General features: G+C 33.3%; 1 protein-coding gene across 18 annotated transcripts in view; it reads right to left on the reverse strand.

Moving 5' to 3' along the window:
• Sox5 (SRY-box transcription factor 5) overlaps positions 1-27,779 on the reverse strand; it is a 921,295-nt gene that overhangs the window by 286,148 nt on the left and 607,368 nt on the right. The gene's annotated exons all lie outside the window — the stretch shown is intronic.

The following is a 27,779-nucleotide window of genomic DNA, read 5'->3' on the forward strand; positions in this document are numbered from 1 at the left end:
GAATCAAAATATGGGGTTTTTCTACCTTACACTGACACAAGTCTTAAATGGCGATATAATCCTAGACAATTTACAAAGCTTACATTGCTTAGATTTATTATTCTGCTTTTCGTTAAGTCTCAGAATTTTTTTTTTATGAGCATAAAAGGTACTGGTCACCTACATTCAACTTCCTCAGTGACATCATAATCTGTAAAAAAGTAAGATTTGATTTACAGCGCTTTGTTTCCATTTTAAGTAGCCGCCTTTTTCTTAGCATCCCTAGTTAAGAGTGGCATCCTCCCTCAGCTTTCCATCTCTCTAATGGTTTTAGGAAAGCATCAGCCACACAGGTGGTCTTGCATCAGACAAGAATGTGACTCTGTATTTTTGCTTACAGTAAGATTTTTCTGATATGATAGTCCCGTTGCGCTACAGCACTGTTTCTCCCAATATTCCCTTATTTCGCTCTTCATGCTTCATTTGTCTTATAAAAAAGTTTCCTGCAGCTTTTGCTTCTGACAATTATATGCATACATCTAAAAAGAATTTTTTCCAGAATTCTGAAACTTAAATACATTTTTGCATTCTGTTGTCATTCTTTCCCTCGTAATTTCTACCACAATTTTTATAATATGCATAAATTTCAGGTATATTTTGTATAAAAGACAATAAATTGAGGATCTTGACATTTTCAAGGAGTAAAACTGAAGTGAAAACATTATTTTTTTTTATTTTGTTTTTACTTAAAGGTTTTCCTTTTGGTCTTTTATTTTTGTGATCCTTTCTCATTCTCACAAAGCCAAATTCTTCCTATAAAAGAATTTGTGTCCAAGGATCTTTGAGTTTCACCATATCTTTGGCTTTTTAAAGTTTCTTTTCAACATAATTAGAAGTTTCCAAAACTGTATTGGACTTCAAGCATATTTAACACTCATGATAGCAAGATTATGCCTTTTATAATTTCTTTCTCCACCTAAGGCATGTCAGTAGAATTTTTGACTACAGAAATGTGGCAAATCACATCAACTAACATCTAATGTTCTTGAAGCCAATGCTAATATTTTTGATTGGCTTAAAATATGCCCCCAAAACCTGACTGAAAACCGTGATTTTAAAAAAATACATTAAAATGGAGATGACAACACCACCATGTTAATATGATTGTGCATTAACAGATATTAGTAAGTTCAGGGTCATTAGCTATAGCATAGCATCAATTTGCTGGATGGGGCAGAAACATGTTAAGGAAAGCAAAAGTAAAGAATGTGTGCTAACAAAGTCCTTCAAATTGTAATTCTAAACCCCACACGGTTTCCCTTCTAAAAATGCATTATACAGTGTTCATCCAGTAACATTATACCTTGACTAAATATTTAGTATACAGTTTAGTTTTCAATATACTTAGTTTTAGACTTACAAAATAATATGCAAATGCAATAATTAAGCTCTCTGCAGGGGAAATGAAGGTACACTTTGGGAGTTGTTTAGCACAAACCCATTTATAAATATAAGCAAACACACACACACACACACACACACCTACAACTATACCTTTAACTGCTCTTACACCTAGTAAAGACCAGGTACAAATTTCTTCAGTAAACTATCAGGGATGTTCCCATGAATGGTCCATCACACCAACTAGCTGAGTTTCATATGCAGTGCAGAGTATAAGAAATCTTCTGGACTCCCTTTCACAAAAGACTTTTCTTCTCATATCTTTTCGGATGCCAGCACAGAAACACCAGTTTCAATTTAAGTGCTCTCTTTGTTTTCTATTTTCACATTCAGTGATGACAAACTTGAAAAACAAAGGTTTGCAAACTGATTTTAATTTTTACTAGATCCGAGAATCACACATCCTTTTAGAGCATTTCAAAATTTGTATGCAACCGAAGTATATTAAACTACCAGAAAACATTTCCCAATACAATATCCTATTTTACTATCTCTCAGTTTCCATACCTTAGAGGAAAGAAATATTTTAAAAAGAATAACATAGGTTGAAGTATTTTAAAAAGATGCCTTAAAAAGATAAAAATAATTAAACATTGGTGCTGTTCAATGAAGGAATATTTATCTTATCATGATTTCACCTATCTGACTGCATTTTAGCCCCTGGCATTGTTAATCCCTTTAACAGTTTTATGTAGTTGACATCTGTTTCAGTGTGGGGCTGCACTGTTCATTTGCATGGTGAATAACTTGTTAAGGAAGACTAGCACCGTTTACCAAATAAGCCCTCTCATTTTCAGCTTCTTCCCTGGGATTGCATTTGCCATGTACAAGGTGAACTGTGTGTTCCGATTCGCCTTGCTGGCAGGTGAAGTTCAGACTCCACTTACAAAAGCCGTAAGTGGTCCAGTCCAGCCATATATACTTAATCAAGCCTTACAAACTGTAAGGGTAAGCTTCAGGATTTCTCAGACAAGCTCACAGAATTGTGACAGTTGAGTTGTAAAGTCTAATGAGGAAGGACGGTTGTAAACTTTTGGAGTGAAATTGATGATTTTCCTTTGTTATTCTTCGATGAGTTTTACTTAGATCTCGCCACCTTTGCCACTTTTGCAACCAAAAGAAAAAGAAAGGATGCACCCAATGTATTTATCCTCCTTTAAATATGTTTTGAAAAATACATGTTCTTTAACTTACTCTAAAGAGAGCATTTTATTATGAACACTTTGAAAGAAATACTGAGTTAACCTTAATATTTAAATTTAAATTAAGATAATGTGATGATCAGAAATGTGATGATTAACTTATTTGAAAAAAAAAAGAAAGCATTGTGGCACACTGACATGCTTGTAACTCCAGGGATGTGGGAAGTTGAGGCAGAAGGATGCCTACTACAAGGCTGATCTGGGCAACTAATGTGGTCCTGGCTTAAAAATGGAAGAAGCTGGGGAATCTTACTCAAGTACTAGAGCAGCTCACAGTACGCCTTCAAAACCTAAATGCGACTCAACCAACAATGTGTGTTTCCTTTACTCTCCAAACAATATTTAATCTCTGGCCTCAAGAAACATGCTATTGTGGTGCTTACTTCTCAATTCTATAAAATTAAATTCACAAATGGCAGTAAAATCATTACATTTAAAATTCAACCTAATAGACTCTAATTGGTAAAAATGATAGCTAGTATTTCCAGAATCGTTTGTGTCAGGCATACATAAATTTTATTAATCCTTACAGCAAGCCTATCTATGATTTGCATTTTATAGAGAAACTGAGGCATGTAGACTAATAAAAATGCGTAAAATCCAGACTTATCCAGCACCATGCATCCAAATACCCACTGCATTATGTCATGATTCAAAAATCAATTCACATTTAAATAACTATTAGACTCAAACATTCATTATTTACTCCAAGCAGCTTATCAGAATGATGGTAGTCAATGGCTTATATTTTTAAATTAACTACAGTATCTGTGGGCATCTCTTTCCTAGTAAAATAAAGTTTCAAAAATAGAAGAATGCTAGTACAGAAGATGTGAATTGTCATAAATTGAATTCTTATTAATACAAGTTCATTATTTTGGAATTGCATAGTGTACCATAAAATGGACACACAACTAAAAAAGTACTTTGCTACACTAAGAGTTTGACATGGTCATGTTCTTCACCTAGCAATGGGCTGTTTTTATAAAAATCATTAAGAAAAGATGAGACAAAACTTTTACAATTATTTTAAAAGCTATATATTCTTTTCTGAATTCCTATAAAAAGGAAAAAACATATCATATCACAAAGCTTTTTATAATTAAATGGAACTCATTATTTGTAACCTATTTTGTAAAACTGCGAAATATCAGATTTAATTTAGTAATAAAAAACATGATTATTGTGTAAAAGATCTTTCAAACATTTTTGGAGTTTATTTTTTTTTTAGTTGAGATGATTTTTGATAAAATTTCTACATGAAACCCTAGGTCATGCTTCTTTTTTGTAGATCGCCTATCCATTAACAGTAACTACAAATGCAGTCCTAAACAACACAGGCACATGTGTGCACACAAACATGCAACTGGACATAGGACTTCACAGGTTGTGTCAGGGATTCATTTTTCTACTTTCATATTTCAATCATTGAACCAATGCCATGAACTCTTCTAGGAATTCCTGGTAATATAGATTGAAGGTTAAGAATCTCTAGTCTAAATGTGTATTATTTGAGAAAGTATTATAAAAATCAATATATACAATGAGATGATTTTAAACAACCAGTTATTTGCCAAAAAAAGGATCAAACTATAGCTTTCATTGATATATTATCATGATATAGCTAAAAGCACATATATCAGTAACTTAAAAATTTATTGTCCCTAAGATAAACTATTAGAAATAAATATTTCAGTCATTTTTTAAAGAGTGACAAAACATTAAAGAAAAGGTTACACTATTATGGCAATCATTATTTTGTCAATGATCCTCTTGTGACAATGTTCTGAGAAATTTCAATTACAAGACATAAAGAATTATAAACTTTATAAATGAATGTATAATTCTGACAGCCAGTCAGATTAACTTAATTTTCAAATAGTTTTTCCCCTACACAGGACATAAACCTAAGAATATGTGGAAGTAAAACCAACACTTTAAAAAGCTCAATAAAAGCACTAAGAATTTTTCTTTGGTTAGCACAATTAAATTGACTATTCTAAGAAGATGTGATCAAGTTCCAAAAGCTATAAAATCAAAAGTTAGCACCTACATTCAGACTTCTGGAGTATGGTTAGGTTTGTAACCATAGCTGATTTAAAAACCATCCAATTTAAAATGGTTCCTTGACTTTTCCCTAAAAAAGAGCTACCTAAAGAATACTTAGGTCTGGCAGTTGAAAAAAATAGAAAATGACCTAAGCAGTCTTGGCTATATGGATAAAAACATCATAACTTTTTATATAGGAAAACTTACCAATAATACTACTGTAAAACTTAAAATTTCCATAAGGTCAATAATCCTGACTGCCTAAACAACTAAAAGGTATACTAATCAACAGTATAGAGTTTTGATGAGTGGTCCTAAATCTATTTGGGGATGTGGGCAGCAATCTATGCATATGCATTTGGTAAGTCCTTGAGGGGACTGTGATGGGGAGAGGCTAGGCCTACTCTGGATTGCTTACAAGTGATAGAAGAGCTCAATTCCAGTTTTTAAGGAAAATTTATACACATTTCATCATTTTTATGACATTGCTGAAATACCCTAAAAAATTAATACTTTCAGTTCTTAAAAAAAAAAAGACAAAAAATAAATAAACATTCAACCATCACTGTATGTGTCAGAAACTTTGAAATACATTGTATAAACAGATAGGTACCTACATCTATTTTTGATATATGAACAACAGGCAAGTATATACTTTGTGCCCTACACAGTTCTGATTTTTAAAAACTACTTTAAGTTTTCCTCAATGCACATACATAACCCAATATTTGGGCAGATATAACACTAAACAATGACAGGCTCATCAAATTTAGGAAAATGATTATAATTTTATAAAAATGGCATAATTATATTTTAAATATAGGATGTTTTTCATGCTTCAAACATTTTTTATATATTTTGGGACAGTGTAAACAGAATTGAGAGTTGTTTGAGGTTTTACAAAGTCTAAAAATATTTTCTGTTTTAAAGTTTGCTATTCAATAGGAACAAAATTCTATAAAATCTGGCATGCTTTGTGAATATTTTTGTAAAGCAGGAGATAAATGTTACCTAAAGTTTACATATGATTATTGATTAGAAAACTAAAAAAATTAAATGCATTCCTTTAAAGATACAATACGGGGTCCTAACAACAATAGACAGTTTAATGAGAAGTGATTTGTCCAAATTAGATTCTTAAATGTGGGTCCCTAAACTAATATTGTTGCGATATCTGAGAACATATTGTGCACTTTTCTAGCATCCTTGCCCTAAATTCCTGAGTCAGAAACCCAAGAAATGGAGTCCAACATATACAATTTAATGAGTCTTACAAAAAGACAAGTGCACATTTCAGTTTGAGAACCATGGAGAGAATGAATGAGAGACAAAGAGGCAGAAAAGGAAAGACAGAGAGAGATTTAGTAGTCACAAGGAGCAAGAAAGATATTAAAACAATAGAACCTAAACGATCTGAGAAAAGAGGACATTTGATATACTTTTAGAAGACAGAAGAGAATTATTGGGGAGATTGGATGGGCAAGGGTAAGCACATGCTTAAAGGCAAATATTTGTGTGATTTTTAGGCAGCCATTTTGGCATTTGTTGAAACAGATAAAAGTCTGTTGATCGTTGTGCAACTGTACAGATTACAAAATCTTAGATTTTCATCAAAACTGTCTAGAGACTGATTTTAGAAGTGCATCACAAATTTGGTTTAAATGTATTATTTGATCTCATTTAGAATATAAAAATAAAACTGATATAATATCTTCATGTTTTAAAATAAATGACTATCATATTTACTGTATGATTTAATTCTCAAAAATAAAACTAAAACGTAAGGGGATCTTGACTGATTATCAATATAAGAGGTAACAAATGGGGAAGAAAGCTGGCAAAATATCTTCCTTTTCCTGTAATTGCTTCATATGCAGAATTGTCTAATGTTTGTTTTTTCTCAAATAACTTTTTCAGCAGCACATTTGCTAAGAATCTCAGAAATGCTGCATTCAAGAATAAAATGTATGTTTTCATGTGCTCTCCAAACCACTTAATAAGCAAAAGTGGCATTTAGAGAATTGCTAATACATTAACTAATAGAACCTGTAAAAACAAAGAACATTTTGTGCTGTGACAGCCTCATTATCTTCCTGCTGATGATTTGTGCACTGTCTTACTTATGATTAAACATCTAGTAAATACATTTTAAGACATCTGATGATATCTTCCCTGAGGGCTCAAGGGTCAACCATAAGATGTTTCTAAACAAAAATTAGACTACACAGCAAAACAGTTCAGTATTTATCATTTATAGTAAATTTACTATTTATTAGAAATATTCATTATATTCAATATTCAATATATTTATATATATTCTGAAATATACACAATTTTTCTCATTTTCCTAAGAGGCCTCTAGAATTTTCTTACTGCCGTTGTTAGTAAACTTGGATAATATTTAGTCACTTTATGAGTAGGAAGGAAGAACTGAGGCTTAAAAAATTTATCATATTGCAATGATCTTGTGCCAAAATTTTTTAATTGCTTAACTATAAAGTGACCGAGAAAAGGATTTCTTTGTGTTCCATATAGCAATGAATGCAGTTTCTTGCACTGACACTTATAAAAGTTAACAAGCTGTTTACCAGCATTGCTTATAAATGGAAATTAACTACACGTTTAAGGAAAAATACAACATGTTGTAGCTCCCTTCTCCACGCAGTGAACAAAATACGGTGGCCTTAAGGCAATGTTTAGGCAAATTAGAATCAAGGGTCAGGATGTCTGCATTTAAATCCAGGTTCTGTCGTTAACTATATAATCTTTATTCTTGGGCAAATTATCTAATTTGCCAATTCTCAGTTTCCTCATTCAGAAAGTGTGATAACTTTTAGTAACATTAGTTATCTCATGATAATTACTTCATTCATGACAATACTGAAACAATAAAAGACGTATTGTTTCATTCAATTGAGATTTTATTTAATTAATCTCTTAAATTTACTAGTAAGAGAAATATGTAAACAACAGAAGAAAAAGATACATCATTCACTTGTGATTTTACTTCCTTCGCTCAGTTTTCTGTCATTAATGTAAAGTGTAACAAAAATGTTTGCATTTTGGCTTACACGGCAGCGTGCATCTTTATCACAAGAAAGGTCCTGGGTTCCATAACCACACACACACACACACACACACACACACACACACACACACCCCTGAACACTACCTCATGAGATAGAATAAGAATAGGTTAAGTGCATGGCATCTGAAGCCACATAGCTGGATCAACCAATGACCAGTTAAGAGACACTGGACAAGATATTTAACATTATCTAGGGTGTACAAGAAAGATACAATGAATTATCTGCAGGCATGCCTAGGATCCCAGCTACTCAGGAGGCTAAAGCAAGAGCATGGCGAATTTGAAGCTAGTCTGGGCCCTTTAGTGGCTCCCTGTCTCAAAATAGATCAGTGGTAGAACACATGTGAAACATTTACAAGGCCCTGAATTCAATTCCTAATACCACAAAAGAAAAGGTAGTGAATTATATCACACACACACACACACACACACACACACACACACACACACATCCTCACAAATTATATAAAACTCATAAATAAAATGGTAGCTGATATACTGATGAAAACAATATGAGTGTTAAAATAAGTGCCTACCACGCATCATAATAGGATACAAAGATGCAGAAAAGGTAGAATATAGACAAATGAATTTTTAAAAAGGTAAGCCTCTCGGAAAATTAGAGTAAAATATTAGAAAGAGACAAATAGATTTCCAATTAAACTCCCCTAAAACAAGAAAAAAATAATAATATGGCTCACTTTTAAAATAAACTTTGTTTGGGAAGAAAAATAGTCCACAAAGTGTCATGTAGTATTAGCGTGCTTTTATTTCAGTTGCACTCAGTTTTCAATTTTATGGTTCTCTGCAAAGTAATCAGTCAGGGAAATGATCAAAGAATGTACGTTCAATTACTACTCATTATAGAATAAAACTTTTAAAAGTCTAAGTCTGAAAGTAAGAGAATTGAATCATTTTTTCATAGATACATGACACCATTTACTTGTTACGTCATTTTCTGCTTTTCTTCCCCATTCCTCTCTGTTCTTGTGAGATAGTAATAAGGTAGGCACAGGCAGACTTTCCTTTCTTCCTGGGAACATTAACACCACTAGATTTTCTTGCAAATAAATTCCAGCATTCCTTCACATTACAAATACAGAACAACAACAATGAAAACAGGTAACTACTAACTCTCCAATCTTCTTAGCTTTTCTTTTTTATGTTTTCGCAGTCCCAAGAATAGAATAAGTTAAAAGGTAATTTATCTCTTCACTATATTAGGTTAAATTCAAAGCAAAAAATCAGTCTACTCTCATACCATGGGCTAAACCTGTCTTCTTATTAAAAACGCTAAAGGTCTCTTTTTCTGTATTAATTAAGACTTACAATGGAACCATTAGGCTTATAGAAAAAGTAGTATTTTTTCTCTGATAGGAAACTTTGGTCTGAATTGACATTAACAGTGATTTGAGACACAAGAAGTGCCATTTTCAGTTTGCGTTCTAAAAATAACGATGAGACAATATGCAGTCCATGCACACTAACGAAACGTCTCAGCTGGCTAAGTATTAATTTGTACTATAAAGCAGCATTTTCTGAGCCTATTTAGATAGAATTTAAGGAATGTCCTACAGCATATGTAAATTCTGGGACATGCACATTCTTTATGTAAAACGCTGGGTTTTCTGCAAAGATTATCTGCACACAGTACCTGTGAGAAATGTGAGGTACAGATTTCATTAATTAGAACAATGTTTTTAAGTAATTTTTAAAATATTCCAAAACTTCTCGATAATCTGAGCTAAACACCTGAGTTATAAAACAAGATCAATTTAAATTCACCAATATTTCAATAAAAATATATTTACCACTCCTGGAGTTCTCAATGGCATTGTTCTAAATGTTTTAGGGACTTTTTTTACAACTCTCAGAGAAATACCATGAAGAATATTACTCCTACTTAACATTTAAAGAAATTAAGGATTCTAAGCAGAATTTGCTCAAAGTAATCACAGAATGGAAAACTGAAGAATTAAACCAGAAATCACATTTTATACCCACGCGCGTCATCATTCGGTTCTCTCGCCTTTTTCAGTCAACACAGGAGCTATAAGTCATGCCCCAGGGATCAGAAAACAAAACAAGCACTCCCACTCCTAAAAGAATTTAAAATTTCAGAGACATACTTGAAACAATTATTAATCATAACAAGTACAGCAGGTATTAAGCAAGCAGTAACAAATTAGAAGTTAAGTTAGAGAAGGAGGAACACTGGAAATCAAAGAAAAATAAAAATTTCCTTCTCACAGCTACAACCACACTATCCTGGAGTTGCTTATTTCATATTCTTTCTATATCATGGGAACAGGGAATATCTCTGAGTGAGTATTCATCATGTGCTACTAATCTTGTTATAAATGTTCAATGAACACAAACTGAGTTACTAGTTTGTTCAATCTTTATGTATAGCTAGTCTTGGTCTAAGTCTAAAAGGGAAATTCCATAATGTACACACACACAAAACACACAAACTACAAGGAAGAAAGTGTTTTATTCCCCCAAACTGGATCATGGTAAACAGTAAGGCTGACATATATATGTATATATGAGGTCATTTCACAAAAGCTCATAAAGTTGAGTAGGGAGCTTCCTTTGACCTGGCAGGCAATGGACAACTAGTACTGATTCTATAGTGAGTGATTCTATTAAGCAGCTTGCTGAAAATGTTAGTCTACCAGTGGTATGCAGAATGAATTGGGCAAAAGATAGAGCTCTTCACTGAATAGGAAACTGTTACCATGACACATCTGTGATGATAAAGAATTCATCCATTCAATTTTAACTGTGAGAGTTGAAAAGAACCATCAAATTTGTCATCTGTGATTATCAACTCTTTGGGAAAGTAATTTATACTCACCAGATTTTTTTTTCAAACAGCACATAATCAAAATATTTTTGGTAACATTCTAGAATGTATTCCTACTATCTCCTCATCCATTCCATCCACAGACAAGTGTTAGTTCTATAAGGACTCTTTAAATTTATGTGTGAATGTAGACGAAGAAATATTAGGTGTGTCTGGTAATACAAAATGAAGGAAGGCATTAAAATGACAAGTTATAAACTTGTTTCTTTCAAGAAAATGATTCAATCCATTTTAGATGATAATCCTTCCACCCCACAGTATGCCCACAGGCCAAGGATCAAATATCCAACAGAGCTGTAATATGTGATGTATGTTATCTGTGACCCTACTGATCACCAGAGCTTACTCAGCCGATCTGATTGGGTGGACAGGTGTCCCTCATGCCTCACTGCCCCCATGTGTACCCTTTATGGTGGAAGAGGAAGAAGATAACCTTCTCTGATTGAAAAAGACTGCTTCCTTAATCAAAGATATTCTAGTAGCTGGACTACCCTACCAGAACCTCCAAAAAGCTCTCACATGGATAAAACCTCTTCAATAGCTCTAAGAATGGCAGTTATATATTGTGAATTTTTGGAGGTTATTTTAATTTATCATTAGGATATTGAAAAATAAAAGATATTTTGCAATGAAAATGCATGTATAAAAGAACACCTACAGAATAAGCAAAACTGTAAGAGAAATGGAAAGTGAGTTCTCTAGAACAAAAATGTCGGAATAAACTAATTCCATTATTTCAAAAATAAAACTACAATAAGACAAAAAAGATTGAATTGTAAAATTAAAAAATAAAGTGTGGTACTGAAATAACTTTCCCTTCAAGAATTAGTGAATGAACTCTTCACATGCTGTATTTGGTGTTACTGCCTGTTAGCCACCTATCTTGCTTTGTAGATGTTAGAAAGAGAATGGGGTAGGTGAGATTTATGAACATCAAAAAGTTTTGCAGAAACCTACTGCTGTGAGTGCTTTGAGCTGTGATTACAGCCATCAATGAGAAGTAATGATGGTTTTTCCCAATAATAACATACTTTGGTGGGGGATATGCACATAAAATTGTAATGCTTATGTTAAGTAGAAAGGAGAGAAATAATCATAGATTTTAGATAGTTACATTATAGTCTATGATTCTACTTGAGATTTGATTCCTGCAAGTCTCTATATATTTCTGATATCCCATAATGACTCTGGTGTAGTGTTCACTAACCCACAAAAATGCCCATCCAAAATGCATGCATGTAAGCTTTATATTCCCACACCAAGAGAACGTAGACGAAAGCCACATTGTTTGATTAATGGAGCTCAATTCAAATAGCCATTTTCTTTAAGTCTGAAATTTCCCTCTCAAATGGGAAACAACCAGGTACTGCTTTGCTCACCAGCTCTGAGAAGACGCTTACACACAGGTTTCCTACAAAAAGTCCTTTGCTATCCATTCATTACATTTAGCTACATCAAACAGGGAAAAAATAATTAAAAAGCTCCTATTGAGCACCTAGAGACCTTGAACACAGACAGGGGGTGAACACAAAGACAGAATATTTGGTTACAAGAGTCACATTTCATCTCTTTAATTAATTTTTTACAGTACATTTTTGGTTTCTCCATTATTTTTCTTCTGCTCCCTTGGTTCTAACACAAGTACACACACACGTATATATTTCATTAAGAGGAAATGAAAGGATTGTCTTTAGTTAAGATGTTTCCATTCACAGAGATCACACATTTAAAAAATAAATTGCCTGAATAAATTCAATTATCTAAAGAAGCAAAGGAAATCACATGCAAATGACATTATATGCAGAAGCCATTCCAGCAGCTTCACGTTTATTTTTATTATTTTAGTCAGTGGCAGGGAAAAGCTGTCAAAAATTCAACATCTCTTCTGTTTAAAGGCCCAGTGTCTCTGATAGTGAAAAGTCCTGAGCAATAATACTAGGAAAAAAAGTTTGTCAACTACTGGAAAGAGAAGCCTCGGATTCTCTACAACTTGACACCAGCAGAAAGTGGACTCCCACATGTCTCGCATCTATTTTTCCCTACAAAAATCAATGAATACCATTTAAGTAGTCCAGCACTGGTACAGACAATGAAGACTGGCTTTAAAAAATGGGTTATCTTTTTAAAAATCCAATAAATCCATGTACATTAAATTAACCTATAACATTTTGGTTAGTTCTGCTTTCTGACATAGCACCATAAATAATATGTGCCATACATGACTTTACCAGAAGAGAATGTCTAGCCTTGTGCATTCCAATGAGCAAAACTTAAAATATATTTTCTGTGCTTTGTTCAAGATGACAAAAATAAATGAAGAAGATTTAGGCTGACTGTGTAATAACTTCTTGCTGAAAATCTCTGGCTTTATTACGCTGAATTTACGTGCTACCTGAGTTCTTTTGAAGCACGAATGTACCAAGTAAATGTGGCATATGTTTGTATTTTCCTGCCAATTCCAAATTCATTCATTCAAATCACTCACTGTAGGCCAAATTCTTATCCAATTCCACAGAACCACTGATATTTCTGGAAGTGAATAGCAGCTTTTGTGCATGGTAACAGGAAAATCAATAGTAGGTCTGTGCATGGAAGAACTATGCCACTAGTGGAAAGGATAAAAATGTGCCCGCAGGACTTCTTGAGTGTGGTGGAATCAAGTTAGAAATGAACTAAGTGATGAAGTTTTCCACACTGTCCCTTGAATGTCCACCCCAATCACTGGCAATTTGAATAACTCCACATTTTTCTCTTGTGCTTTCTCTATATGCTCCTCTAATGGGCACATTATATCCAAATAAGATCCAAAGTGTACAACAGATATTGTAATAATGAAAGGGAAAGAAAGCGCCCAAAAGGGAAGAACAACTTTGTAGGTATACACATATGTTTAAGTGTGGAACATAGGTAACCGTACTATTAATTCTTCTGAGACAATAGTACATAATATATTAACTAGTGTTGATTTCTTACTATTATTTTTTGAAATTCTGTATTATTTCTACCCTTTTTTCTATTATTTTTATAAAGGAAAAAGATTAAAAATCTATGGATGAGGCTGTGTCCTTTGATATATTTGTGTTACAATGTTCTGTCATAATTAACCACAGATTTCTTTCAAAACCTGGGAGTATATTCTGTACAAAATAAAAGTACCATTTAATTATTAATGATTAATAAGCTGCTTACTAAATGGGTTTTGGTAGGCAATTTCTTTGATACCTCCTAACAGACCTACAGTGTAACAAATGGTATCCCTGCTTCTACACATACTGAAACTGAATTCAAAGCCATGGGTTTACACTAAATAACAATTTGAATCTACATCATTTCTTCTAATATTCTTTAAACCACTGTATTGCACAGTTTCCATCAGAATGAAATATTTCATTTTACTAACTTTAATCTAATTTTCTAGGTAGAATTTATATCAATCTCAAATCTATCATCTCTCGATTCCAATACAGTATTTCTAATAATCCACATTGGTTCTATATAATGTAGTTTACTAACCTATCCAATTTTCTATTCTATTTTAATTGGTTGCATTTGAAATTTCAATTTCCATGATATGTGTTTCCAAATGAAAAGCAGCTTGGTCGGACTTCTAAACACACACACACACACACACACATACACACACACATGCACGCACGCACACCTCATCATCATTAAAGCATGCTTACAAAATTTGTTAGCCATATGCCTAGAAAAAGTATTATCTAGGGTCATAGAAAGAATTCAAATCAATGAGTCAAATCTGATGTTGTTCTTGAACTCTTCAAAATGTTGGGATTAACTAAAGGTACATTTCCCAGCTTTCAGATGGCCTACACACTGCTGCTTGCTTGTCCTGCTGTAGAATTGCCTGTTCTGCAAGTCTCCAAAGTGAATTCAACCGCCAGCTGCCACGCGCCCCTATTTTGAACACTGGAGTCCTCCTAAATGCTCTCTCTTTCTGAGCGAAATGCTTTGATACTGTGTTGTAGAAGGTTTTCTCTTGCTTCTGTGAAAAGCTCAGTGCTCCTTTGATTGACATGCAGACTTACGTATCACCACTCTTCCCTCCACTTCATGAGTTAACCAGCTTAACTACTTGGCCCCCTCAGACTATGTGCTCCTTGTTTTTAATCATGTCCTTGCCCCTTTCAAGAAAACAAGAAGCTCTGAGATTCCATTTAGGTTTACTTCCTAGGGACATGAGATGTTCTCAATAAGTACCTATGGAAAAATGTCACTGCTCTATTGAATTTCAAGCATTTCTTCAGGATCTAATTTTCACATTTCTGTATCTTGGAAAAGGAAATTTTCAGCCACATACTTCCAATTGCATTTGCTATCAAAGTATCTCAGAACCTCAAATCTAACATGTATAAATGAGAAGATCAAATGTTATCTCCCAAACTAGTTGCTTCTGTGGCTGGTTTTTAGGGGTACATTTTTCTAGCTACACAGGATTGAAACAGAATCAGTGCTTTTGGTCTTAGGCAAGTCTCTCGGCCTTATTGACCTTTAGTTTTCCTATGTCAGTATAACTGTTATTGAACTAACACCAGGCTTAAAATTCCATAAATCTGGTAGAGATAAATATATAAAAATCTACAAAAATAGGTCATCAATTTACAACCAACTTTTAGTCATTCTAAAACATATTATTTCATCATTTTTTACAATAAATTTTGAATTTAGAATGAGATAAATTTGGAATTTGCACTATGTGCTGCTTCTAAAGTGAGTTAAATAAGCCACATCTTAGGGGAACCAAATGGTTCTTCCTAGAAAAAGACAAAATACTACAGTGTTATATGCTCTAAGCAGTCACAACATTGCTAGAGAATCTGTTTCATTTGGGAGCTCTTTTTCTCATTCTACTTGGAATATCTCTATCCTTCCCCTTCCACTCCACCTTATCTCACATTTTCCATATTCTTCAAGACTCAGTCAAAATATTTGAGTGTTCAGGAGGATTTTATTCACTTCCCAATGAACTGCTACCACCAAATGGACAGCAATGTCTCTTACTGTGAAAAGGGAATTTATAAATTATATTCTAGCTGTGTAAGCAATAGGAATCAGTTAAAAACATTCTACTTGTAAATACACATTTAATAAAAATATGACTCATATTTGTGCACAGTGTATGAATATATAGAATTAGTTTTAACCTCGATTGAAAAAAAAAGATATCTGGAAGAGAATGTGAAGAATGACAAGATCAACTTATGTTTAATTCCTTCCCTCCCTTCTTTTTCCTTGTTTTCTTTCAACAAATGCATAAAAATTTGAACTATCTTTAATACTGGCTGTTTTAATCAGATTTTCTATTCTACTTTTTCTAACCACTGTTCTCTTCCTGCCTCCACGCAGTATTTTTAAGAAAGACAAAACAGTTAAGATTTTTTGTTGTTGTTGAGGTCTCCTAAATGTTTAATTATTTCTGAGCTGGCCATATTTTGACTGCTTTGGGCAAAATAAATTACTTTAAGTCTGGATAGAAAAATATATTACAAGTAGTTTGAAGCAAGTACAAATTAATATTTTCATGCATAAGAAAAGTAAATGTAGATACTACTCCTTGTTATTTTTGGTGCTTGTGGCAAATCTTTATATAATGAAATCCTAAATTATGTGTTCAAGTACTTTCTGATACATAATAGACAAAAACGTCTGGCTTATTTCACAGAACTTAGTAACATTTATATGTTTTACTAAACTATAAGTAAGCTAAAATATTTGAAAGATTTTGTTTAAAACGTTTCATTTCCCTACTACTGAATCCTGGTTCACTTTTGCTTCCATGTATCTTGTGTGAAAAAAACACATCTGTATGATGTTTTCTTTACCTTTTTTTTTCTGAAAAAACAATTATAAATTATATTCAGTTTGAGATAGCATTTTAATGAAGCCATTTGTATGTGCAAATCTTTCAAAATTCTCCAGCAATAAGACTATAAATTTCAAACTTGTGATATCATTAAAGTGCCCCTTCCCTCAAATCTGACATTAATTTACCTTTTAAATTTTCCCCTTTAGAACCATAGTCTTTTACTGTGTGAATCAAGGCCATTCTTACTGGTCATGTGACTTTATCTTTTCTCTTTATTTCCACATTAATGTTAGTGCTAAGACTGAGATCAAGATCTCTTCCCCGAACCATATATGCTTAGAGGAGGAGTTTGGGAAGATGACCAGATGATGACGGGAGCACGACCACTTACTTGCTGTTAGACGTTAGGGCTCTGACTGAGGAGACAGGTCACTAGGGAGTGACCTAGAAGGGTGTGTGTCTTCCAGGACAGCTCCTCTCTACTCTCTCTGCCTTCTGGACACCACACTGTGAGAGCTTTCCTCCCACTCCGCCCCTTTGCCATGACACTTTCACCCTGGGGCTGGAAATCATAGACCATAACCATGAGCCCAAATAAACCTTTTCGCTATTAAATTGTGGCGGTTGGGTAGTCTATCTCAGTGATGAAAAACGAAGACAAGTAAAATGGGAGTGACAATATGAAAGTTGCTTTGACAAGTTGGTAAAGGTTACATGACACAATCAATGTAAACGTTTAAGGTAACTCTAGCTCATATGAACATGTAGATAACTCTTGTTTCCTTTTTAGTAGGCTCTTTGAAAGTATAATCTGATTAAGTAAATTAAGCCAGCTAGTGTTCTGAATATATACCTAGAAGCTACCTGAAAAGAAAACCACTGCAGGGATTATATGGTCTAAATAGTCACATCAACTCTAGCGTTTCTGTTCCTTGCGGGAGTGGTTTTTCCTCACTCAGCTTGGATATCTCCTTTCCTTCACTTTCAGTCCGTCTTATCTCACGTTTTCCAATCACATCTATCCTTTAAGACTTAGCTGAAGTATCTTAGTTTACAGCAAGACTTTACTCATCTCCACTCTCCCACAAAAAAAATACTGCTAAGAAACATTCTGCAGCCCCCGCGCTGAAATTGATCCCACTCACTTCTAACTGAAGGTGGCTTGCTCGTTTATGCTGAATACAAGTCTTGGTCTCCTGAAAGGATGGTCTTCCAGGTACCAGATCACAGCAAGATAAGAAGCCATGCCAGAATGGATCCCAATTCCACTAGGAGGGACACAGGCCACTTCAGCTGATATTCTTTACATAGCCAGACTTTTGTGATGAAATGAAGCCATATAGGACACATTTTTGAGTGCCAGTGCTCTATGCCATGCCAGTGCCAGAACCCTATGCCATGATTTCTGATTCCTTTAGTCAGGGAATGTTAGTATGTCCCTGTATACTCCTGTAATACATCATGCACCACTGCATTTGTAACACTTACCACAATGTTATCACAGGCTAATTAGGACTTACCCATGTATCCATTCCCCCCCCCCCGCCAGACAGACAGTTCCCAGAGGATGGAAATGTAACTTTTTCATATTGACCTCAAATGTACTTTATATATGAGATAATCAATGAACGTTATTTCAATTGAAATGACTTCTCATCTCTGTCATTACAATTACATCCCATACTGTATTTACAACTGAGGTAAGACATACGCTCCTGCTTTGCTTCAGTTTTCTCCTGTCATAGCTACACTGGGGATGCAGGTTATCAGATGCACCAATTGTGAAAAAGAGAGTAGTGGAGCAATTAAATCAAAATCTATACAGAATGAAAAACTAGGAAGAAAAGTAACTGAAAATAAAGTGAAGAAGAAAATAATACATAGAAGAGGAAAGCAAAAGTCAAAGTATTTTTCATTGATACATTATTGAGAAGCCATGTGGAATTCAACTAGAATATGATGGAAATGAAGAAATGAGGCAAAAGAATAAACAGTAAGGATGAGACCTAATGTTTAATCATTTTCCCTATGCCAAAGAAAATATTTTGCTCTACTGTAGAAACCAAAATCTTTCAAATGCATCATGCATTCCTCAATTTACAAAGAAAAAAATTTAAATGTACCCATTCCTCTCATAGAACAAAAGCAGACAATATTGAAAAAATTAAAAATTAATGAAAATTAAAATATATTGAATTTTATATCCCTATATATGGTGTGTGCATATATATATATATATATATATATATATAGCCTCTTAAGTGTATATGTATTACAATTGTATATAGAGAAATACGTAGAACATTTCTAACTACTGAGGCTATACCATATAACTAATAAAGATATACTTGCATGCCCCAACACTGCAGCTCTCTATAATGAATTACAAGGTATAAGATTCTTGTCACTATCCCATAATAACTGTTCAACCCACTTTTCCCTTTTAACTATATAGGTCAGGTCTGCATATAAAAATAGGGTTTGGTGCTAAATTTTGTTCAAACTTGGACTTGTGCCATTTTATATGGTTTTGTAGCACTCACATTTCTTAGCTATGACTTCTAGTAGTATTGTACTTCTGCTTTTTTCACTATTGCTACTTATGTAAGATTTACTATTATGTAGGATTTTTTCCCTTCAGTCGAGGTGAATAAATAAGGTACTTCACTCACTAAGGAAATCTCTTTATAATTACAGGGATCATATAAAAATCCCCTTATCCACCATGGAAATCTGGTAGCTATTTCAGTGTGACAGAAATACTTAACTATTCAAAATTAGATGAAGGGACTATTGTCTTTTAAATGAAGTAGAAATCTGAAGGCATATATTCTGCCTGGAAAAATAATAAATAATACCTTTGAGAAAAATATTTAAAGAAACTAAATGCCTATGTACAGCTCAAATATTAAATTAAATTCATCTCAATTACAAATAATCAAGTATTTTTATGTCAGGGTTTGATTTTTGGTTATGCCTCACTGAACTACTCAGCAAATATAGAAGAAGTAAATGGAAACAGAAAAGAAAATAACGAATTCACATTCTTAATTTAAAAATATTCAATTTTGTGATTGTATTATAGTTAATGAAATCTTTTTCTACGTGTATGACTGCAACATTTTGTACAATAACCAAATGAATTAACTTAGTTGTAAAATAAAGTATTTGTAGGTATAGGCAGTAGATGAATACTGGCACCAAATGAGTAATATTATATCATGATCCAAGCTAATAAAGGATTATGAAAACAAACTGACTTGGAAATAAGAATGCCATACCAGCTGCAGACCTAGCCTGGTTAAACATAAAACAAGAGTAACAGAACATAAGAAGACACTGAAGTGATCAGAGCTATATACAAAGTGCATGCTTGTAACATTTTTGTCAAAAGGTTTTCTGTGTTTTATCCTACTATACTATCACATTATTTCTGCCAAGAGTCCTTACTTTATCTTTACAAACCTTCCTCCACTGAGATAGAGAAAAAAAGAATGAACCAATAAATAAAATGTTGCAGAATTCTTGTGAAGACAGCTGTCTTAGTTATTTGCTCCTCACTGCAACACAACATCGGACACTCATGACTCTAAGCAGGAAGGTTTATTTGGCTTACATTTGTAGAGGTTTCAGTCCACAGTTGCCTGGCTCCTGGCAAAGGGAAAACACCTCATAGGAAACAGGAGGATCAATCAAAGAAGACATGGAGATATACCTTTCCAGGCTATGATCCAAGAGACTCACCTCCTGTCATCAAGATTTACCCTCCAACACCACATTTAGCTATAAACTCACCAGTGGACTTATCCACTAATGAGTAAAACCTTATGATCAGATCATCTCCCAAAGGCAACCTATGAGAACATGAGGCTTTGGGAGACACAGATATAAACCATAAAAACATTCTTTTTCAGTTCCACATACAGTGAAGGTATATAAAACACTTTTGATAGAAGTACCAAGTTGCATAGCAAACTAGTTACAAAAGTCTAGTCAAGCAGTAATGTGATCATTTACATATATATTATAAATCTGTGATTTTGCAATTTAAGAAAATCATTTTATGACTCAGATGGTATAAAACAAATATATTAGTGGTATGTACTAAAACATTTTCCTCAACCCAGACTTTCATCTTGTTTTGAAGACTAAAATACAAAAATAAGATGCTGTAATGAAGCCTTGAACATACTGTGAGCTGTAGGGCCTATAATATCTAATGGAGAAGTTGTCTCGGCCTACAAAATAAGAGTTTATCTCCAATATTTTTTCTTTCTTGTTTATTATCTAGAATCTGGCAGCTTAACATCTTTGCAAAGCTGGATTGAACAAAAGAATTATATTAGTTATCCTTAGTGAATCCTTTGTACATGTTACAATTATCTACTTCTATACCATCAACTTTCCAACAGATAATTTTATGAGCTTTTACCATTAAAACTCAAAAATACAAGCATGTACAGACAACCTGTTTCTTTTCTTTCAGAAATCATTTTGAGACACTGAAAAGACCAGAAAAGAGTCTGTCTTAGGTATCTCATGAGACAAAGCATTAAAAAAAAAAAAAAAAAAAAAAAAAGCAAAACTCTACTCTGGGTACAGATTGGCAGAATTTTATCTTTAATTGGCTAACCAAGGTACAGTTGAACACAAATTTAAATTTTAAAGACATTCCTCCAAAGATTGTCTGGAATTGTAACATCACAGGGCTGAAATATGTACTTAAATGATCACTTTACTACTTGACAGGACCATTTGGTAACTACTTTGTTATACAACTTAGTACTTCTGCTGTAAAATGAGTTACACATCTTCACTTTTAGGCAGTAGTAGTCTTCCCAAGAATTCTGCAACACATGAAACTATCCAAGAAAATAAATTACCAACTTGGAAGCATGTTAGCCAAAGGTACCCTGGAAATTGGGGAGGTGACAAACACCCAGGTACAGCTTCATATTCAGTGACTAAGTAAACGCTAGCACTTTGGGACAAATGTTGACAATTGCACAGTCAAAATCTTTGCTCTCAAACTGTCTAAACCTGCACAATATAGCAGTTTAAATTTAATATTCTCTTTCTCCTCATATGAAATAGCCCTGGCACAAATAAGAACCATTCTTATAAGTTTCATTGTTGTTTACTAGTAAACATATGTTTTCCTCTGTAATTCCAGTTTTATATTTGAGTTCATTAAATCAAAATCTCTGAGAAGTCAAGATACCAGGTCCAAGACAAAACTATCATATCACTGCTGAAGCCAAAAGTAAACCACTTGCTCATAGTTAATGAACTTTTACTATGTGATACCAGTTTGTAAGGCTGTAGCCAAGGAAATCATCGTCACCAACACCACATCTGCGTACTTTGTTGCATATACCTTTATTTTCATACTATAGTCTCCCTTAGTCAAGGTTTCTATTTCTGCTCTATAATATGTTGTTTTCTTTGCCATAAAGGACATAGATCAGCCTACTGGTAAAGAACTGCTATCAGTGTGGAAAGAGCACACAAAGGACCATTGGATGAATTTTATTTCAGAGATTCATTAAGGAGGTTCAAAAAGCCAGGTTCAGTTAACTACCTTTCATGATATCAATATTTTACTTCCTAGTAGAGAACATTTCAATAATTTGATCTGGCATAATGTTATCAGATTTCAATGCCAATCTCTAAGTTTTTCGGTAAAGGTATGGGCGATTGTAAAATTCTTTTCAGTGGATATCCTGAATTTAAAAATGTTGAACAAGAGGTGGTTGGAAGATCATAATTTACAAAACTACAACTTTTTAAGTAATGTGTCAAGGAATAAGAAATAACCATGAGAAGAATAGGAGAGGACTATGATAATTTTTATTGGACTTGGAAACCTGAAGACAATTCATTCTAGTAAGATGTAAAGTGATATTTCCTCAGTCTCAGGTAAACAATATCATACATACAAGAATTTTAGTATTCATCTATTCTTGATGAATTGATACTATAGCAAAGCAAAGAGAAATTAAATCTTAGTTCTGCACTTTGTTCTGAGTGACTGCTGCTGGTTGTGGGCTTGAGACAATCAAGTTCGCTGACTCTGTATAAATCAATTATCCATTCTTTTTTTCTAAAAGTTTCCTAAAATGAAAGGGATGTAAAAGAAAGTTTAGCAGAGACAAAAAGTTTCATTAGACATTTGAAGGCCTGTTATGTGACAGAGAAACATGAAATGTTACAAGTACAAATTAGAAGGGAATTTAACCAAAAAGTTAGTTGTAGGAAGGCAGACAGAGTGCAAAGATGAGCCGGAAATAAAGTAGATCCTAAAATGAATTTGAACAGGTCACAGGATGAGTGCAAATGTACTCTCAAGGAAGAATGGTTAAATCTGAACCAAGACTGGGGAAGTTCTGAGAAAAAAAATTAGTAAAAGGAATGATAAAAGTATATAAGGGTTAAAATATCAAGTCCAAGCAGTGACATTGAGCAAGTCTGACTTATTCCTGACGTTAAAGGTAACAAAGACTTTAACCAGTAAGGTGGAAACAACTTTTAGTGGGAAATTCTAACACTATCGCTGCATTAGCTATTAACAGAGTATATTAATTGGCAGATGCCAAACTTTATCAAATACATTCCTAAGTACTTTTCATATAAGATTACTTCTTGAGGCTCTTTAGGTAAATGGATGCAACTTGAGATCATATCCATAACAAACGTGTGAACATTGTATTGTTTCCCTAGCGTAAAAACCTAAAAGAGTAGATAAGTTCCAAAGTGTATAGAGATGTTGTGAAAGTAAAAGATGAAGAAACTGCTTAAAAGGAAAGAATAACTGGAAATGGGGAAAGGAGAAAACAGAAAAACTAAGAATATGTGTGTGTGTGTGTGTGTGTGTGTGGTACAATAACTATGTTAATCTCTCTTAGTTCATAGAAAAGAACAGTTTGTGCTTACATTATTTGATCAGTTTCTCATATTTTTATCTTGTAATCTGGGCGACTACTTTTAAAATAACAATATGCATTATATTAACCATTGTAATCGCCTATTACATGATTTTTAAATATTCTATCATTGTTTTAATTTTTTCAAAATAAAATTAAAAAAAGAAAACAAAGATTTCTCCTTGATCCAGTGAGGATGCAGATGGGAGTTGACAATTGTTCCTGTATATCATACAGTAGTTTCGGCTTTATGGACTAGAAGCCTTTGTTATAGCTATTGTAGCACAAAAACAGTGACAGACACTATCCATGAGAATGAGCCTAGCTCTTTTCAATAAAATTTTATTTACATTCACAAGCACTAGGGGTCAACTTCAGCTACTGGGGCTGCAGGAAGTAATTTGCTGGCCTATATATTAAACTACGCTACTATATTATATTTCTTTGTGTCAATCACACCTTGCATTCCCCAAATTAACCATTTTTGGCATGGCCTCTTAAAAGTCTAGTAATAGACACTAACAACTTTATCAAATTTTATTTAGGACTTTTTTATCCATATTCAAAGTGTGAGAAGTTACTTTCTCTTCTGGGTTTAGGGGGACAGGTAAGAGATTATAGTTACTCACTGAGGAAAAGTTTATTTTTCTCTGGAAAAAGTTTTATATACCATGAGAATTCACTTTGGAAGAAGTTGGAAATACCTATCTAGTAATAGCAGCCATTTTTGGACATTATTCTTTGACAAAGAAAAAGTCTCTCATGAATAGCATTGATTTAGGTTTCTGACTTTTTTTGTAATCCTATAAAATCAGACATTTCAACAAGATTCTCAAACTTATTAAAAAACATAGAAACATTTACAAATGTGCATTCAATAAAATATTATTGCCATAGATATATTTAAAATATGAGTTATATTACATGATTAACTATGAGAAACTTCATGCAAGAAAAAATTAACCAGTTTTTGGAACAAAAGAATTAACTTCTAAAATCTTTAATATTCCATATGGAATGTGGATATCAAAAAGTGAAATTATTATAAAATGCTTTCTGACACTATTTGGCTGTACAACCTCTATTTTGATCATTGTATGTAACATATACTCTTTAGCACAAGATTTTAAAAAGGTTAGAATACAATTTCCATAACTGTAATGATATTACTCTTTATCCTTTCTAATTTTGTACATTCTTGTTTATTTTTTCATTTATTGATCTAGGAGAATGTTTGCCTAATTTTCTTTCAATTTATTTTCTTATATTTTTCTGGTTTTATACCGAGGTTAGAGTTAATTGATTATAATTTTTCTGCTTCTAAAGAATTACTTTTGCCTGTTTATTCATTTCAATAAAGAGGTCATTTAAAGTTATAAATTTCACTAACATTAATATTTTTATCAATGCATAAAAGTTTTGTTTTACAAACTTGTATTGTTATCCTGTAGCAGTAAGTGGTATCTTGTGACTAGATTTGATTCTTATTTTAACATAAAAATTATTCAGTAGTTTAAGTCTATAAAACTTTTGATATAATCTATACATATGTTAATCAACTTAGTAAGTATATTTATCAAATCCCATGACTTTATCTGTGATCTATCTAAATGATCTGTCAAAAAGCAAAAGAACCCAGATAGAATGGTGCAGGTCTCTAATCCAAACACTCTACAAGGCCAAAGCAAGAAAATCCCTAGTTTGAACTTAGTATGGACAGTTTAACAATACAAGAAGACCCTGCCTCAAAACTGAAAATAATAATAATTATTATTATAACAATAAGGAATAGAGATATATCAGTGCTCCATGGACTCAGTCTTTGTAGCAACAGACACATGTGTATGCCCCCCTACATATGTACACACATGCATAAAGGAGACAAAGGTGCTTAAAAATATTTCAGAATAATTTTGTTACTACCAGTATCTTACACTTTTTCCTTTCCACACTATATTTAATATATAAACAGTCATGAAACTTTTATCTCTGTATTAACAATATAAGAGAATGCTCTCTCAGGAATTTAATTCATTTGGTCTGATGATAATATGCTATCACGGATTCCTATATGGGTGCCTACACAATTTTTACCCTAGGTCTACTATTAACATCTCAGGTCATTTTTAGGAACATAAAACTGAGTTTAAACAACTACAGAAAATACTAATCTGTTTAAAGAAAGTTTATACTTAGTGTGAAAATCAACAAGCTTCTGCTTCTTTTTTTCACAGATTTTTACATTTCTGCTCTTTCTTTTTCTCAGGTGTTCTACTTTTTTTTTTTTTTTTTTTTTTTTGTCTTTTTCATTTTTATCGGTACCGGGGATTGAACTCACGACCGCCTGCTTGCAAGGCAGGTGCTTATGCCACTGAGCTAGATCCCCAGCCCCTAGGTGTTCTACTTTTTGTGGAAATATTTCATAATGACTTTCTGAATACTAAACATCTACTAAAAACAATGCCGTAGTACTCAAATATTCTACTTATTGTGGGTATCTATCTCCTGAGGCTCTCCTTACATTTTTCCAGGGGCTGCTTGTCACTTAGGTTTCTTCTCAGCACTCTGAAGTAGAAGTTCATAGTAGGGTTTGCATGAGCTTCACCCATTATTTCTTGATGGATGCTATTTCATAAAATATAAAACTATACCTGTTTTCCATGGTTTCCCACATCAAATGCAATGAAGGTAAAAATAAATCCTTCAACATTTAAATATATGAGCATGTGTAGTGCCTCTTAATAAGTTTCTTGAAAAGAAGAACTGGAATTGAGGGTAGTGAAAATTTAAAATTCAAATAACATTATATCACCTTACTTCTAAGTCCTTAATGTAATCAAAGGAATTACTTCTCAATGTTAGAATTTGATAAACATAAGAAAAAGTGGCTACTTAGTGACTAGATTAATGAAGGGACTTGATTAATGAATGTAACTGCATCTAATCTGATGAGGGAAAACTGAGAAAGGAGAACTATGGAGGTGAAGATGGAAGAAAAGATTGACTTTAACAGTCACTTTTTGGGCTGGGGGTTTAGCTCAGTGGCATAAGTGCCTGCCTTGAAAGTGTGTGGTCGTGAGTTTGATCCCTGGTACCGATATAAAAAGAAATAAAAACAGTCACTTTTTAATATTACCTTCTAAATAATGTATGACATACAAAGGTAACTTGGTAAAAATTTTAATCAGATTATCTTTTCATTGAAAATGCACAGTGTTAATAATACTGGATATATAAGCAAACTGCCTTGACATGAAAAATCTTGCATGAGTCAAAGAGTTCAGTAGCAGGACACCTTCAGATGGATTTAGTTAGGTAAGTCACTCCTCAATCAATGTGTCTTCTCTTTTTCACAGTTCTGGCAACATGCTAAGTTTAGGGGCAGGCAGAAAGGGATGGTAAGAAAGGCGAATCAACTTAAGATACAAGAAATAGATTGTTTTTATTCTACACTCCTAACAAGCTAAGTTTTGTGTTTCTAGAGTCTGGAACCTGAATATAGAACAGTGAGGAGCTGAACTTCATCCTTATAGTAGGATTACAGGGAGTAGAAGACTCAAAATGTAGAGAAAAGAATGCTAGATGAATCGTCTTAGTGGTCATAGCAATAGGTAGATTATGGAAGAAATTCTAGCAAGGAATCCCTGCAAAAGATCTCTAAGAAAGCTAGCTGAATACACTTATTATGAAACACGCAGCCTCACAGCTGTGCCTGTAAGTCAGTATCTCACTTGCTAGATATATAGCCCCAGTGTGAGGATGTACCCCAATAATACTCTAAGCTCTAGAGAAGCCATAATGTGTTTTGGTTTCTCAGGCCCCTTAAGGAATATAATGCAACCTGTGGACACTTTCTAGAAAACTTTGGGAGCGTATATATCACACAGTTTTAGGGGGTTAACAGATTCCACAAAGCTCATCTTACATCCTGAACGTGATTTAGTAGGTTTAAAGAATGCATGCTCTAGAGGTTAGTGAAGAAGCAGCTCACAGAGCTACACTTAAAGGATGCAGAGTTCTGAGATGGGAGGTAAGGAATGAATGTCTTCTTTATGGTACGTGGATGTGTAATTTGGCCACTGGTTTGACTCAAATTGTAATAGCACTTAGTGACCACAGATTTTATTTTGGTTATTAATCAATGTATAAACGTTTTAAGAAACATATAAAAACTGTTAACACATTTCTTACATGTAAAAAAACCAAAACTCCAAAAAAAAAAAAAAAAGCACATAAAAAGCATAGTCAAAGGCTTGCAGAGAAGAGTTATACACTCTTTTCTTTATTGGGGCAAATTATTGATGCATAATAATGTAATTCATTTTTGCACTGTGCTGTATGCATTTAACGTATTTTAGTTATTTTCACCCTCTTTATTCCT

The sequence above is a fragment of the Cavia porcellus genome, unplaced genomic scaffold, assembly GCF_034190915.1.
Source record: "Cavia porcellus strain 051 isolate PalLab524CR breed Dunkin Hartley unplaced genomic scaffold, mCavPor4.1 scaffold_27, whole genome shotgun sequence".
Lineage (NCBI taxonomy): Eukaryota > Metazoa > Chordata > Mammalia > Rodentia > Caviidae > Cavia > Cavia porcellus.